We start from the raw sequence: 16,712 nt of genomic DNA, 5'->3' as shown, positions 1-16,712 counted from the left end.
CTCACTGGTGTGAGGTGAAATCTCAGGGTTGTTTTGATTTGCATTTCCCTTATGACTGAAGATGTTGAGCATTTCTTTAGGTGTTTCTCGGCCATTCAGCATTCCTCAGCTGTGAATTGTTTGTTTAGTTCTGAACCCCATTTTTAATAGGGTTATTTGTCTCCCTGTGGTCTAACTTCTTGAGTTCTTTGTATATTTTGGATATAAGCCCTCTATCTGTTGTAGGATTGGTAAAGATCTTTTCCCAATCTCTTGGTTGCCATTTTGTCCTAACCACAGTGTCCTTTGAATGGCCTCCAATCTTAAACAGGGCTCGGTTCTTCGCTGTCAGCATGGTGGCATACCTGTAATGCCAAGTATGTTCCTAATCTCTCTACCAGCAATGATCTAAAGAGGATGAAAAGTTTGATGCAACCCTTGGTATATGAAACCCTTCCCCACTTCTCCTAAAAAGGAAGAAACGAAAGGTTGGAAAGAGTGCAGCTTCTAGTCAAAAGTAGCCACATGATTAGAGAAGGTAGAGCCAAGCAGAGCTGCACAGGCCACCTGTCCTAGTGCTCCAATCACACTAAAGTTCAGAGACTGAATCTAAAGGACCCAAAGTACCTGGTATTTCTAGGCTAATTATCCATTCTCTCTCTCTCTCTCTCTCTCTCTCTCTCTCTCTCTCTCTCTCTCTCTCTTTCTCTCTCTCTCTGTGTGTGTGTGTGTGTGTGTGTGTGTACACAGATGCTTGCAGAGGTCAAAAGGACATCGAAGCTGCCCAGTGGGGTGATGGCAACTGACCTCTTGTCTTCTTAAAAGCACTATGCACTCTTAACTGCTGCAGTATTTCTCTTGTCCCCACCCCACACCTCTGAAAGTCAGGTTTTCAATCAACTGTTTCAAAAAGATCTCTACCACATGACACTAACTTCCAAGAACACTATTCATTGAGTAAAGAAAAATGAATGGGATCCCTAAAAGTACTCCCAGGAACATTCAGATTTCTATCAGAGCAGACTTCCTTTACAATTCTGTTAGTGCAGTCGTAGTAAGAAACAACACTCTAAGAAGAAGACTGGGTTTGGATTCCTGCTCCATTCTCTGAAGTGTAGCCTCCTACTCTATCCACTCTTCCTCACAAATGTCTAAATACCACATTCCAGCTTCTTTTCCTTAAAGAAACACCCAGATATGATTGCCTTCACTATTAATAGGACAAAACAACAACCAATAGATTAGGAAAAGATCTTTACCAATCCTACATTCCATAGAGGGCTAATATCCAATATATACAAAGAATTCAAGAAGTTAGACTCCAGAGAACTAAATAACCCTATTTAAAAATGGGGTGCAGAACCAAAGAATTCTTAACTGAGGAATACCAAATGGCACCTAAAGAAATGTTCAACATCCTTAGTCATCAGGGAACTGTAAATCAAAACAACCCTGAGATTCCACCTCACACCAGTCAGAATGGCTAAGATCAAAAACTCAGGTGACAGCAGATGCTGGCCAGGATGTGGAGAAAGAGGAACACTCCTCCATTGTTGGTGGGATTGCAAGATGATACAACCACTCTGGAAATCAGTCTGAGAGTTCCTCAGAAAACTGGACATAGTACTACCTGAGGATCCAGCTGTGCTACTCCTGGGCATATACCCAAAAGATGCTCCAACATATAACAAGGACACGTGCTCCACTATATTCACAGTGGCCATATTTATAATAGCCAGAAGCTGGAAAGGAACCAGATGTCCCTCAACAGAGGAATGGATACACAATGGAGTACTACTCAGCTATTAAAAATAATGACTTTATGAAATTCTTAGGCAAATGGATGGAACTAGAAAATACCATCCTGAGTGAGGTAACCCAATCACAAAAATAAAAACAAAAAACAAACAAACAAAACACACACACACACACACACACACACACACACACACACACACACACACACAGAGTATGCACTCACTGGTAAGTGGATATTAGGCAAAAAGCTCAGAATACCCGGGATACAACTCACAGCCCACATGAAGCTCAAGAAGGACAACCGAAGTGTGGATGCTTCAGTCCTTCTTAGAAGGGGGACAAAATACTCACGGGAGGTAGAGGGAAGGAATGACTTGGGAGGGAAACAGGAGGGGGACAGAAAAAGGGGGGAAGGATCAGGTATGGGAGGAGACAGAATGATATACAGAGGGTCAGGAAACTGAACAGAGGTGTGTAGCCGTGGGGGATGGGGAACTGGGGATAGCCACCAGAATGTCCCAGATGCCATAAAAGCAAAAGGCTCCCAGGACCCAAAGGGGATGAGATTAGCTGAAATGCCCAACAAAGGGGAGAGCGAACCTGTAGAAACCATATCCAAAGGTTAGGCAAGGCCCCGGTTGAGGGATGGAACCACCCACTCGTCTCCAAATTTTTAATCCAGAACTGCTCCTGTCTAAAGGAAATATGGGGACAAAGTGTGGAGCAGAGACTGAAGGAAAGACCATCCAGAGTCTACCCCACCTGGGGATCCATCCCATCTGCAGACACCAAACCCAGTCACTATTGCTGATGCCGAGAAGTGTTTGCTGACAGGAGCCTCATATAGCTGTCTCCTGAGAGGCTCTGTCAGAGCCTGACAAATTCAGATGTGGATGCTTGCAGCTAACCATTGGGCTGAACATGGGGTTCTCAATGGAGGAATTAGAGAAAGGACTGAAGGAGCTGAAGGGGTCTGCAGTCCATAGGAAGAACAACAATATCAGCCAGCCAGATCCTCTAGAGCTCCCAGGGACTAAATCACCCACCAAAGAGAAGACATGGAGGGACCCATGACTCCAGCCACATATGTAGCAGAGGATGGCCTTATCTGGCATCAATGGGAGAGGCCCTTGGTCCTGTGAAGTCTTGATGCTCCAGTGTAAGGGAATGCCAGGGTAGTGAAGTAGAAGTGGGTGGGTGGGTAGGGGAGCACCCACATAGAAGCGGGGAGAGGGGAGATGGGATAGGGGTTTGTGGAGGGGAAACCAGGAAAGGGGGTAACATTTGAAATGTAAATAAATAAAATATCCAATAATAATAATAAAAAGAACAGATTCCTTGGATCAACTTTATGCCCTTTACCTGTCTCTAACACCAAATGAATTTTTTATTTGCCTTAATTTTTGTAGTGCAAAAGCTGTGGATCACCTTCTCCTCAAAAGGGAACATATGATGTTTGTAACCATAGAATAGCATGCTTCAACCTTGTTCTGAGAGACTTCTTATAGGACTGCACAATGATTACTGCAAAACCCATAACTAAGAGGGCTGAGAATAAGTGCCTACTGACTGCTCAGCGGCACACGGGGCATCTGTATTATACACCACACTGGCTCAGGGTTTTGTTTTGTTTTGGTTTGGGTTTTTTTGGTCAACTTGATACAACCTAGGGTTGACCTCAAATACAGAGATTTCCCTGCCTCAGCTTCCCAGTCTTGGACTAAAGGCGTGTGCCACAGGGCTGAGAAGAGTTAATCTTAATTGAGAAAATACCTTCACTATGATCAGCTGGAGGTAAGCCTGTGGTACATTTTCTTGATTAAAGATTGATGTGAGAGAACTCAGCTCATTGTGGGTGGTGCTACTCCTAGGCAGGTTATACTGGGGCTTTGAAGAAAACTGAACAAACCTAGAGAAGCAAGCCAGTAAGCACCATTCCTCCACGGCCTCTGCTTTAGTTCCTGCCTCCAAGGTCCTCCCCTGACTTCTCTCAGTGATGGAGTGTGACCTGTTTATACACACACACACACACACACACACACACACACACACACACACACACACACACACACACACACACACACACACACTGCTGAGGCCCAGGGAACATCATGGAAGGGGAGAGGTGGGGAGAACGGAAGAGTCAGAGGATGGGGAAGTGTGCTATGACTTGCTTCCTCTGGACATGGCATAGCTGTTGTACTTGGAACCTTACAGCAGCAGTGGTTACCTAAAGCCTGCCCAAGATGGAGCTCACCGTCATTCCCACATGAACAGTTGAAGGACACATGGTGCCCCACTCCCAGCTGAGGAGCAATTGGCAGTTAAAGTCGTTGGGGGAATGGAAGTCTCTGTTTGCTGGTGGTGTGGCCATTGCTAAGTTGCTCACAATAACAGTAAATGACACCAACCCACGAACACATTCAAGCAACCCTGATTAAACTCCCATAAAGCCCATATATGTGTATTTTATGTCCATATACATATACATGGACATGAAAATAGGATGTGTTAGGAAGGACTGAGAGTGAGAAGGGCCATAAAGGACAGGTGGATTTGATCAAAATGCATTATACTCATGTATGGCACTGTCAAAGCACAAAATTCATTTTTAAAGGGAATGCACAGTCAAAATAAGTAGCTTTCCTGGCTTTAGCAAAGGCCATGTTACCATGTCCAAGTCCCTCAAAATCACTGTTGAGTTTTGATTTTAAACTAGTTATACCTAGACAAATTACTTCTCATACATTATACTTCCTCAACTTATTTAAGTGTAACTCTTTGATGCCAAACCAAATTCTAAACTCAGCAGTCATGCATGTGTCACATTAGCAGGGAGGCAGAGTATTAGTGATTAGAGGTCGGTTCCTGAATTAAAAGTAAAATCTAGCTCTCGCCAGGCGTCCTCATTAGAGTGACATACCCTGCGTGGCAATCCCTAACGCACCGCCGTGATGCCCAGGGAAGTCAGGGCGACCTGGAAGTCCAACTACTTCCTTAAGATCATCCAACTTTTGGATGACTACCGAAAATGCTTCATTGTGGGAGCAGACAATGTGGGCTCCAAGCGGATGCAGCAGATCCGCATGTCCCTCCGCAGGAAGGCTGTGGTGCTGATGGGCAAGAACGCCATGATGTACAAGGCCATCAGGGGCCACCTGGAGAAAAACCCAGCTTTGGAGAAGCTGCTGCCTCACATCCGGGGGAACGTGGGCTTCGTGTTCACCAAGGAGGACCTCACCACTAAAATCCCCAGAGGCACCACTGAAATTCTGAGCGATGTGCAGCCGATAAAGACTGGAGACAAGGTAGGAGCCAGCGAAGCCACACTGCTGAACATGCTGCACATCTCCCCCTGCTCCTTCAGGCTGACCCTCTCCCTGCTCCTTCAGGCTGACCATTCAGCATGTGTTTGACAACGGCAGCATCTACAGCCCCCAGGTGCTGGACATCACAGAACAGGCCCTGCACACTCGCTTCCTAGAGGGTGTCCGCAATGTGGCCAGCGTCTGTCTGCAGATTGGCTACTTGACTGTTGCCTCACTCCATCATCAATGGGTCCAAGAGGATCCTGGCTTTGTCTGTGAAGACCTATAAGAGATTCTCAACGGCTGATAAGGAAGACTGTCACAAATATTCAACCTTCCTTATTGTGTCTGCACAAATAGCTAAACATATCCCACCACCTCAGTCATTTATAGGTTTACACATGCTAAGAACACTTCATTCCTAACCCACACACTTGAATATAGTTTCTGAACAACACTCACAGTTATTATGAACTACAAGTCTGATAACACCAAAGTATTTTTTACTTCTGTTTTGTTTTTGGAGATGGGGTCTCTCTATGTAGTACTGGCTGTCCTAGAACTCAATATGTAGACCAGGCTGGACTTGGAACTCACAGAGATCCACCTGCCTCTACTTCTCAAGTGCTGGGATTAAAGATGTGCACTACTGTGCCTGGCCAACATTTTTAATGATAAAAAGCCTACAGAGTACCATAAGTTCTTCAAGTTTGTTCCTAAACTGCTGAACAAGCCTCACTTCCTGTCTGCTCTCAGTTAACTAGTTTAAGTATCACATATAAGCCAGTGGTCTGTACTGCTTAATTAATGCTACTACATAGGTGCCTTATAGGCATCCGAGCTTAACAAACACATCCCTCAGCTGCATTCTATTCATGGTAATTGTATAACTGTTTAAAGTTTTCACTCAAAACGTTCTTAAGTAAGTCTTCCCAAACCCCTAATCAAAGTGATCAGAACACTTACTACTGATCTCTGGGTTTATTTTAAAGGCTTTTATTGTATACATCAGTGGTTCCTAACCCTCCTAACGCTGTGACCCAATAATACAGTTTCTCATGTTGTAGTGACCCCAACCATAAAATCACTTTTGTTGCTACTTCATAACTATAATTTTGCTACTGTTATGAATCATAGTGTAAATCTTTTTGGAGACAGAGGTTTGTCAAGGGGGTTACGACCCACAGGTGTAGAACTACTGTTATACATAATTCCCCTGGGAATGCTGAAAAATACTGAAAAAATAGCCAGTAGGCAAATGTGACTATGGAATAGGTAGAATAAATAATAAAATTAACAGTATGGACTCAATGTTGATTGTCAACTTGGCAGGATCTATAACCACCTAAAAGACAAGCCTCCAAGGATACCTGTGAAGGGTTATTTAGAGTACACCTATGAGATGTTTTCTTAATTAATTGAGGAAGAAAGACTCACCCTAAATGTGGTTGGCACCATTTCATGGGCTGGGCTTCTGGACTGTAAGAAAGGGAGCTGAGTCCAGCATCACCGTTTGCTCTGCATCCTGACTGCAGATGCAGTGTGACCAGCTGCCCCAAGGTCCTGTCATCGTCACTTTCCCACCGTGACTGGCTGCAGTTTCCAGCCATGAGTCAATAAGCCTTCCTTCCTTAACTTGCTTTTCTCAGAATATTTATCTTTCTCACAGTGATGGGGTAACTATGACACAGTAAAATCCCTTTAATATCAATGTTAACCTGTGGCACAGAAATACTTTTAACAAATACAGACCACATTACTTTTATTTTCAGGATCTAAACCCAACCATTTTTATCCCTAAATATTTTTTCTATCTATGATGGCTCACAGCAAACACCATAGAACTCCATTTATTTATAAAGACTATAGAGGCCTAACAAGATGCCCTACTCCTAGCTGAGGATCTGGGGGCAGTTAATGGCTGTACGAGTACACATCTGGGAGAGTATATACATGTTTATGTGGCTATGTCCACATGGAGGCCAGAGATAGATGTTGAGTGTCTTGTTTTTCTCCACCTTATTTTTTGAGAGAGGATCTCTCATTGAATCTGCAGCTCCTGGATGGCAAGGCTAGCTTCAGGCCCCTGACACCCTTTTCCCAGGCCTCCAGCACAACAGTTAAAGTCATATACCACAATACCCAGCTTTTCATGTGGGTGTCCTTGAGTTTGTGTGGCAGGCACCTAACCAACTGACCCATCTCCTCAGCACCCCAGAATGCTACCTTTCTTAGGTGTTTCCCTCTCTTACTTTTTCTAAAATACCTAATGTCAAACTATGAATTAAGCACATCATCTCAGACCAACAGACCCTCCCCCTTTACTTGGTTATGTTTGCTTTGTACTCATCAGATGATGTGGAACAGCTTGCCAAGATGCTGAAGTCATCCTTAGCACAAGGACTGGGCAAGGGCAGCAGAAACAGTGGCAAAGACCACAGCAAACTGCACAGCAAATAGGCCTGGGACTCGTCTGTTAGCCACTAGAACTCGGGGCACACTGCTTGTCCTCTCTGCCTTCTTTTTATTTATAAAGTGGCAATAACCACTTCACAGGTTGTTGGAGGACTTTAAGTGAATTTCTCTGTGAAAAAACTAAGAACAATGGCTGGCACACAAATACATTTTAAAAACCAGTTATTGTAGTTAATATTGGTAAGTTGTCCCACAACGCAGATCAAGTATTTCTGGCACCTAATCTGAGGGGCAGGGTGTGCTCCTTCATCCTCCAACAGACTGCAATCTATGTAACTTTCCACGTTCGTTCTTACATGACGACATTTCAGAAAGTCTCAAGCCTACACTGACCAGAGAGACACTTTAACATAAGTCCCTTGATTATAAATTCAAGAGTCACTATATATATAACCACCTTGACTTATATCACACTGAGCATCTACAACCTAAAACCAAGACAACCCAGCTGCCTTGTGGTGAAAGGGAGACCCTGCTTAATCTTTATCAACACATAACCACACATTTCTATGGTAGAACCACTGGATGACTGGAGCCAGGTGGAATTATCAAGGTCAGGGAGTTGCTGGCTGTGCCCACTATAAGTGTGTGCACAGAAGCTTGTCCAAGCTCAGACTCTTTTACTTGGTCCCTTGCGTTGTCTGTTGTAGCTGCTCCAAACCTTCCCTGTTCTTCACAGTCCCTGTGCTGCCCAGTTGAGAGAGAGAGAGAGAGAGAGAGAGAGAGAGAGAGAGAGAGAGAGAGAGAGAAATCAAGGTCATTCATATGCCTTTTCTACCTGGGAATTTGTGACACTGGACTTGTGGACCTTGAAACTTCTAGCACTGCCTCCTCCAGCTGTTTACAGGAAAGGCTTCTTCTTCTTCTTAAGCTCAGCGTCTCATGGTTAACCTTTCCAAATGAATGCCCTTCACACTTATCTCCTTTTGTTTCATTGACTCCTTATTCCCTGGGTCACTGGTAGTGGCAGTCTGAGCTCATAACTGTGCTGGAATCCCTTGGGTATTTATTACTTGTCTTAGACATGTCCTTTTGAGTATCTAGATCTCCTGGGATTCTCTGTAAGAAGAATAATTGCCTGCATTTTAAACAAAATGCTCACGTTAGTCTTGTACACATACCAATCTGACAACTGTCAGAGCCTAATGAATCTTTCTTCTTTCTAATATACTTAGATGACTTTGGAAACATAAACCCCACAAAACAACAAATACCAAGAGAAACTACACTTCCCTCGAGGGATTCTACCTTGATTACCATGATGCCTCTCTCTAATCTCCACTGTTCACATTCACACTGTGTAACAGTTCTCTGACTATGTTGGTCTGTTTTATTCTTTCCAATTTCCACCATGTTCTTTCAATCTTCTCTAGTCGTTTTTGTCAGTGTTTATAAGAGTGGCTAACTTTCGGGAATGAGTCTGTGCTTTCCTGGGCATTTCTGTTGTTCTATCTCGAGACCATCACTTTTAGCTCCTGCAATGCCCGGGCCCTCTGTCTGTCTAGGATTTCAACTCTATTCCTTGTGCTTTAATGCCCTTTTAAGCACACAACTCACCTAAGACAGAGCCTCCTGATTCCCTTTATTCTTTTCCCATCCATTCATTCCCTCATTCAGCACTCATTCAAATATTTAGTGCCCATCACTTTATTCTAAGTCTTGGCCATAAAAGCTATAAAAAAAAAAAAAAAAGAATGAAGGCAGCTTTTCCAACAGTGGAACGGTAAGAGCCCTGGCCACCCAGTTTAGAAACCCTGGAGCCACTCTTACTGCTCATCTCAGTCTCCTCTAACTTGTTAAAAATCATTTGTTTGTCAATTTTCCTTATTTACTCCTTTTTCCCACTCCTGATGCAATGGTCCCTGTTTAGGTCACCACATCCTAATCTTGAAATTATCCAAATCATTTCCTCACCTATTTCTTTCCTTATTTTATCCACATTTACACATGTATGTACACTGAATGCCGCACACACACTTGATTCCTTCTATGTGCCAGCACTGTTCGAGGCGGCAGACAAGTGCCTGGTTAAACTCTGCCATATTTATACAACAGAGCTCTATTCAGAACCAAAAGGAGTAATCCATGGGTGCACGCAAGCAAGTCTTATCCTGAATGTGGGTGTGGACACGAGGTGATGAAACCAGCAAACCTTATAATAGACAGAAATGAGTACAAACTGAGGGGCTCAGAAAGGACTCTATGGAATCAGGTCTCAGCTAGACATGACAGCTCACGCCTAGAATTCTAGCATTTGGAAGCTGAGGCAGGAAGATCACCATGAGTGTCAGATTGGGCTATTTAGTGAGTTCCAGCGTAGACTGAATAACCCTATCTCAAAACATGAGTAAACAAAATTCACTGTCAATAGTGTTCCTGAGAGTACAGACTTTTACAAAAATGTTACTCTTAGGCTGCACAGCCCCTGTACAGCTAGGAAACCCTGTCTGCCTTCCTTTCCCTGACCTGGCCAGCACCGAGAAAACTCCTCTGTCTGCTTGGAGAAAACTCCATGCTAACATGTCATCACACTTGCCTCTCCATTTCCAGTAACCCACCCAAGAGTGCCCACCCAGGAGCTCAGCTTTTGACCATGCATGAGCATTAATTCCAGGTCCTAGTTGGGACATCATCACCCCTTGCCTGAACTCTCTAAAAGCCCCTTGCTTTAGCCTGGATATGTGACTTTACTGACCTCCACCCGTGAGCTCAGTGAACCCCCCTGAGAGCTGCCCCTAATAAACCCATCTTTATCTTTTCTTAATCTGACCTCATCTGGTCTAATCTGTGTTGTTGAGGGAGAGAATATTACTATGTCTGGTGGAGAAATGAAGCTGTTCAATCAAATAAACATTATACAAAAACCAAAAACAAGTATCAAATCAAAACGAACTTGGAAGATTGAGACAGGAGGATAATCAAAAGCTTAAGGCCAACCTGTCTCAAACACACACACACACACACACACACACACACACACACACACACACACACACACACACACCAAACAAACCCACAACTAATATGCTTAATAGAGAGAGATAAACATTTTCCTTCTAAGATCAAGAGTAAAGCAAAAGAAGTTTGTACTATAAGTTCTAGCCAGAGCAATCAAGAAAGGAAATTAAATCCTTCAAAATACTACCAGAAGTAATAAAGGCTGTAGGAAGTAAGGTCAACATACAAAAGCACATTCTCGTATATTAGCAATTAATTCAATATACCAGAACTAAGAAAGCAAATACACTGTTATAAATGCTCTGAGGTCCTCACTTCCGCCAGGTATTAAGGCCGCGTCACTCTCACTCCCAGAATGCGAGTGAACACACTAAGCATCTGCTGTCCTTAGACTCATCAGAGACCTGGGGCTACCGGGCAAATCACTGTTGGCACGTTGTTGTTGTTGTCGTTGTTGTTGTTGTTGTTGTTGTTGTTGTTGTTGTTGTTGTTGTTCTTCTTCTTCTTCTTCTTCTTCTTCTTCTTCTTATTATTATTATTATTATTATCATTATCATCATTATTATTATTTTGGTTATTTTATTGGGTTTTTATACTTCTACTTCCCTTCCAACCCTTATTCTACCTAGTCCCTTCCGACCCAACACTAGGTAGGAGAGAGAGACAGAGGGAAAGGATGTAGACTCTTTAGACTGTGGATAACTCTGAGAGCTAGAAATTCCAAGAGGGCCAGCCTGGGTGGGAGGAGCCCACTTTCTTGAGATTGTCTCTAGGAACCTTATTGGTTCCTATCTCACAATAATGATCAACAAGAGACTGCCTCTTGCAGAGATAGTTTGCAGTAAAAGAGCAAACTATCTGTTTTGAAGGAAGCCCAGAGCATCTGTTCTTTAATAAAAAATATGGCTGAAAAGAAACCATTTCACCAGTACCCAAGTAGACATTTCAAAAAAGAAGGTACTTTATCTCACCTTAACTAAATATCCAACATTTCTAGCCTCATGTCTCAGAGGAGAAAGGACCAAGAAGCACTGTAAGGGCCACAACCCAGAATGCAGACATTAAGATAGTGACCTAATAACAGGGCCACAGCGGTTCACAGACTACGTCTTCCATCGCATCACAGGGCTCCTACAAGCTGCAAGTTAGATAACAGCAGGTCTCATGCTTTACTTAAGTCTCTAGCAGCTACAGGGAAGACGCAGCAATTAATAGCACTTGTTGCTATTGCAGAGGATCAGAATATAGTTTCCAGCACCCACGTCAGGCAGCCCACAACTGCCAGTTAACTGCAGCTCCAAAGTATCCAACATCCTCTTCCCACCTCTGCCGCCCTCTTCTGGCTACTGACATGCACAAGAACACCAACACAGACGCCGTTAAGAACAAACAAAAACCACAGAAATCAAGGAAGACAAAGTCTAAATCATATTCGAACTGTAGAAAATCAAAGAGAAACTGGCAGCTTCATACATTACTTACGAGCAAGTAAAAGAGACTGGAACAACACTGTTACAGCTAGCTGATCCAGAAATGTACCACACTAATCAGCAACATCACTGTTAGGGACACATGCATATAAAAACTGTCTACAGGAAAGTGTGTGTGGGTGTGAATGTTCATATCAGTGATTGTTTATAATGGCTGCAAATGGTGGAAACAAGGTGCCAGTTAGAGTAAGAAAACTGTATCCATGAAGAGCAACAAAAGGGAATGGGAATTTGATGCATACTACCTACCATATGGATACTATTTGAATGCTATGCAGAAATGCCAGTGATAAAAGATGATAGATTAGGATTCCATTCATATGAACCATCTAGGATAGGGAAAGAGAAACAGGAAGTAGATGAAATAGCTTCCTAGAAGTTGGGCTGGGGAGATGGGGTGATAACTAAAGGGCACAGGGCTTCTTTCTGAGATAATCACAGTGCTCTATCACTGGGTAAATCTAGATTGCTGGCGGATGTAGGGCTGTGAACATACAAACTGGAGAAATCATACTGTACTTGTTAAGGTATGGGTTGAATGGCATATGAGTGTACCTCAGGGAATCTGCTCACAATAAGACCACACTCTTCACAGTCCAGTCCCTGTTTCCCCACCCACTGTCACCTCATATCAGCCTTCACATTTCAGTTCTTCAGACTCTGAGCTTCCAAGTTTTCTACATGAAAATGTGTGTGTTGTGGGGTGGGGAAGGGGCGCCTCTCTGAGGCCTTGCATTCAGATTTCCTTCTACCCAGGGCACTCTTAAGTCCCTTCTTTCTTTGGCCAGTTCCTGCACAATCTTTAGATATTGCCTTATTGGTGCATTTATAGATAAATGTAGGAACCAGGCACGGTGAAGCACACCTATAATCCTAGTACTTGGGAGGCAGAGGCAGGTGGATCTCTGAGTTTGGGGCTAGCCTGGTCTACAAAGCGAGTACAAGGATAGTCAGGGCTACAAAGAGAAACCCTGTCTCAAAAAACCAAGCCAAACCAACCAAACAAAAAATTTACATAGTAAAATAAAAACAAAGAAAAAGTCACCAACCACATGAAGTTCAAGAAGAAGAAAGACCAATGTGTAGATGTTTCAGTCCTTCTTAGAAGGGGGAATAAAAATACTCAAGGGAGGAAACACAGAGACAAAGTGTGGAGCAGAAACTGAAGGAAAGGCCAGAGACTGCCCCACTTGGGGATCCATCCCATATACAGACACCAAACCAGTCACTATTGCTGATGCCGAGAAGTGTTTGCTCACAGGAGCCTCATATAGCTGTCTCCTGAGAGGCTTTGCCAGAGCCTGACAAATACAGATGTGGATGCTTGCAGCTAACCATTGGACTGAACATGGGGTTCTCAATGGAGGAATTAGAGAAAGGACTGAAGGAGCTGAAGGGGTTTGCAGCCCATAGGAAGAACAATACCAACCAACCAGATCCTCTAGAGCTCCCAGGGACTAAATCACCCACCAAAGAGAAGACATGGAGGGACCCATGACTCCAGCCACATATGTAGCAGAGGATGGCCTTGTTGGACATCAATGGGAGCAGAGGCCCTTGGTCCCAGGAAGGCTTGAAGCCCCAGTGTATGGGAATGCCAGGGCAGGGAGGTGGGAGTGGGTGGGTGAGTGAGGGAGTATCCTCATAGAAGCAGGGGGAGGAAGCATGGGATAGGTTTCTGGAAGGGAAACCTGGAAGGGGGATTAATATTTGAAACGTAAATAAATAAAATATCCAATTTAAAAAAAAAAAGAAAAAGAAGCCATGATTTTGGGAGGGAGGATACAAGAAAGGGGTGGGAAGAAAGAGAAATGATATAACTATATTTTAACTTAAAAAATTAATATATAGATTTAAGTTTCAAAAGGAAAAAATGTCATTTCTCTTTTGCCATCGCTAACCTTCCATGCCTCAGAAGCAACCAGTGAGCATCCACAGCATTGCGCCTGCTACTATCCAGTGCTTTTCTCAATGGCTTCCAACTACCTATTTAACTGTCTGGATCACTCATCAGTTTCTTGTGTTTGGGCCTACAAAAATTAATTGTAAGTACTTTATGAGGATTAAACTAATCCTCTCTTCTGTGATCATCTGTCACCTCAAAATAAGAGTTAAAAAAAGAAGTACCCTTCCAAGAAAAGTCACATTATACAGGAAATATTTAATGGTAAAATGAAAAGTATGACATATAATTTAACTAGAAAAAAGACATGAGGGTAGTTAATGTTCAAACATTCTAAGCAAATTCTGAAATGGAAAAATAATGATCTATCTTATGTGGATAAGCTTTATTCAGACACATACATGTTTAAATTGACTTGAAAATGGAGATTTTTAAATAAGTTTTTTATTTATTCTTTTGACAATTTCATAGCATGTATAGAATGTGTTTTAGTTAAGGTTTCATTGCTGTGAAGAGACACCATGACCAGGGCAACTCTTGTAAAGGACAGCATTTAATTGGCGCTGGCTTACAGTTCAGAGGTTCAGTCCATTTGTCATCATAAAGGAGGCCATGGTGGTGTGTAGTGGACATAGTGCTGGAGAAGGAACTGAGAGTTCTACATCCAGATCAGCAGGCAGCAGGAAGAGACACTGGGCCTGACTTAAGCATTTAGAACCTCCCAGTTCCCACTTCCAGTGACATACTTCCTCCAAAAAGGCCACATCTCCTAATAGTGCTACTCCCTATGGGAGCCATTTTTATTCAAACCACCACACGATGTGTCTTGATCCACTCCATCTTTCCATTCCCACTCTCTTCCTACTTGTAACACGTCCTTCCCCCAACCCCACTTTGATGACTGCTCCACTAACCTCCTTCCCTCCCTGTGTTTTTTGCGATCCAGTGAGTCCCAATTGATACTGCTTACTGGGATTCTGGCTGATCTTGTTGGCTTGATTGTGTACAGGTGACCACAGTGCAGCGAGTTAATAACTGCAATGGCTATGCCAGTCCAAAAAGACAAGGAAAATAGTTTTGATTTTCAAATTCTTCTTCATATTTGAATTTTCTCCTCAAGTGATGCATGACAGGTTGTAAATATCTACTTACGGGAAGGTCTGCAAGATTAAACCCAAGAGAATGCTAGCTTGGGGCATTTTTATCAATGATGAATCAGGACAGTTAGTATAGATCCCATCTGGAGTCTGAAATAACATGTGATGGCCTTTGTATAGATTTTCTTCAAATTTAATGAACTTGGAAAGCATTTTGCCAGGAAATTTTCAGACTTTGAGGGTAGAATGGAGAAGCATGGTCGCATGGCAGGAGGGAGCAGAGGAAACAGCCTTTCTACACCATTACTAATTTTTGTGATGCTATTAGGCAATTTAATTAATACGAAATTCTTAATCCCTCCACTGGAAGCCTTACCTGCAAAATACGCTGGGGTGCAGGAGGAGCAGAACTTGTGAGAATGGCTGATCAGTGAAAGGGGATGGGGTTGGGGGTAACAGAGATACAAACACCTGGCTAGAAGCCCTAAAAGTGCAACAGCAGCCTTTTCTCTTTCAAGCAGATTTCAGTGTCTAGAGTTCTAGTTCAACTGACAGCTAAATCATATGCTGAAGTTTAAAACAAAAAGGCAATGGAAAACTAAAAGTTTAAAACACAAGAATTCTAAACAAAAGCAAAGTGGGTTTCCTTAAACCATAGACCTTAACATATAGGACATTAAGGCGAGCTGATCTCTCACCACCAGATAGATGACAAGGACAGAAGACTAAATAGCAACTCGACTGAGGAGAACTATGGGAACCCTGCTTCATTTTATGAATCATACTTGGATCTAACAGCTCCGAGAAAGAATGCTTTCAAAATTGGAGGCATTTAAAATGTCAAGAATGTGCATTAAACACTGCCTTTGTGACTCTTAAAGCACCAGCACTACAGAAGGGCAGGGAAGAACTGCTCTGGTGCTGCGCTCACTGAGGTTCACGGGGTGGGTGGGGAAGCTAAGTGGAGGGTAAACGCAGAGCGTGAGCTGTGTGATCTACAGCCCTGTGAAAAGCAAAGTTTTTGAAAGAGCAAAATTAAAAGAAATACGACTAAGTAAATTACATATAACAGTTCCAAAAGGACGGAGTATGCTTAGAGGTCAATTAAAGAAGAAAGCAGTTGTTTCAGAAATAAGCTTAAAACAGCCTTTGGATTTTTAGAGTATTTAATTATGTGCTTCTGACATTAAAAAAAAATCTTTTCTTAGTCCCACAGTTCTGCAGCTTATCTATGACAGGGCTGCAATGCTTACAACACATATATTAGAACTTCTACTCCATACAACCAAATAATCAAAAGAAAGGCACACTTACATGGATTGCATAAAGTTGGCCATATACAGTATACACGTTCCACAGCTTTAGATTCGATCAATCCCATACTGAAAATATCCAAGGGGAGGAGAGGAGGAACAAAACTGCACCTATACTGAAGACACTAAAGGTTTATACTTTTCCATGCCACAATCCCTACAGCAATACAATGCACAACTACTTATACAGCATTTCAACTGTATTAAACATTGTAAATAATTGAGATGAAAACGCGGAGAGAAGGATGGTCTGGTTTATAAGTGAATAGTATGTGGTTTTACACAAGGGACTTGAGCACTATGGTTGTGGATCATGAACCCAGTCATCCAGACACTGAGGAATGAATGTACACACACATATGCATAAATATTCAGTATAATGATTCCATTCTGAAAACCTGAAAGCAAGAAGGGAAGACCTGAATAGTTTA

The 16,712-nt window shown here is 42.8% G+C and overlaps 1 protein-coding gene and 1 pseudogene across 1 annotated transcript in view; one reads left to right on the top strand and one right to left on the bottom strand.

The window, feature by feature from the left end:
* Nucleotides 1-16,712, bottom strand: part of Mosmo (modulator of smoothened) — a 70,836-nt gene that overhangs the window by 35,349 nt on the left and 18,775 nt on the right. The gene's annotated exons all lie outside the window — the stretch shown is intronic.
* On the top strand, nt 4,556-5,400 carry LOC134483777 (large ribosomal subunit protein uL10-like; annotated as a pseudogene).

This window comes from Rattus norvegicus, chromosome 1, assembly GCF_036323735.1.
Source record: "Rattus norvegicus strain BN/NHsdMcwi chromosome 1, GRCr8, whole genome shotgun sequence".
NCBI lineage: Eukaryota > Metazoa > Chordata > Mammalia > Rodentia > Muridae > Rattus > Rattus norvegicus.
This window is presented reverse-complemented; position numbering and strand designations above follow the sequence as displayed.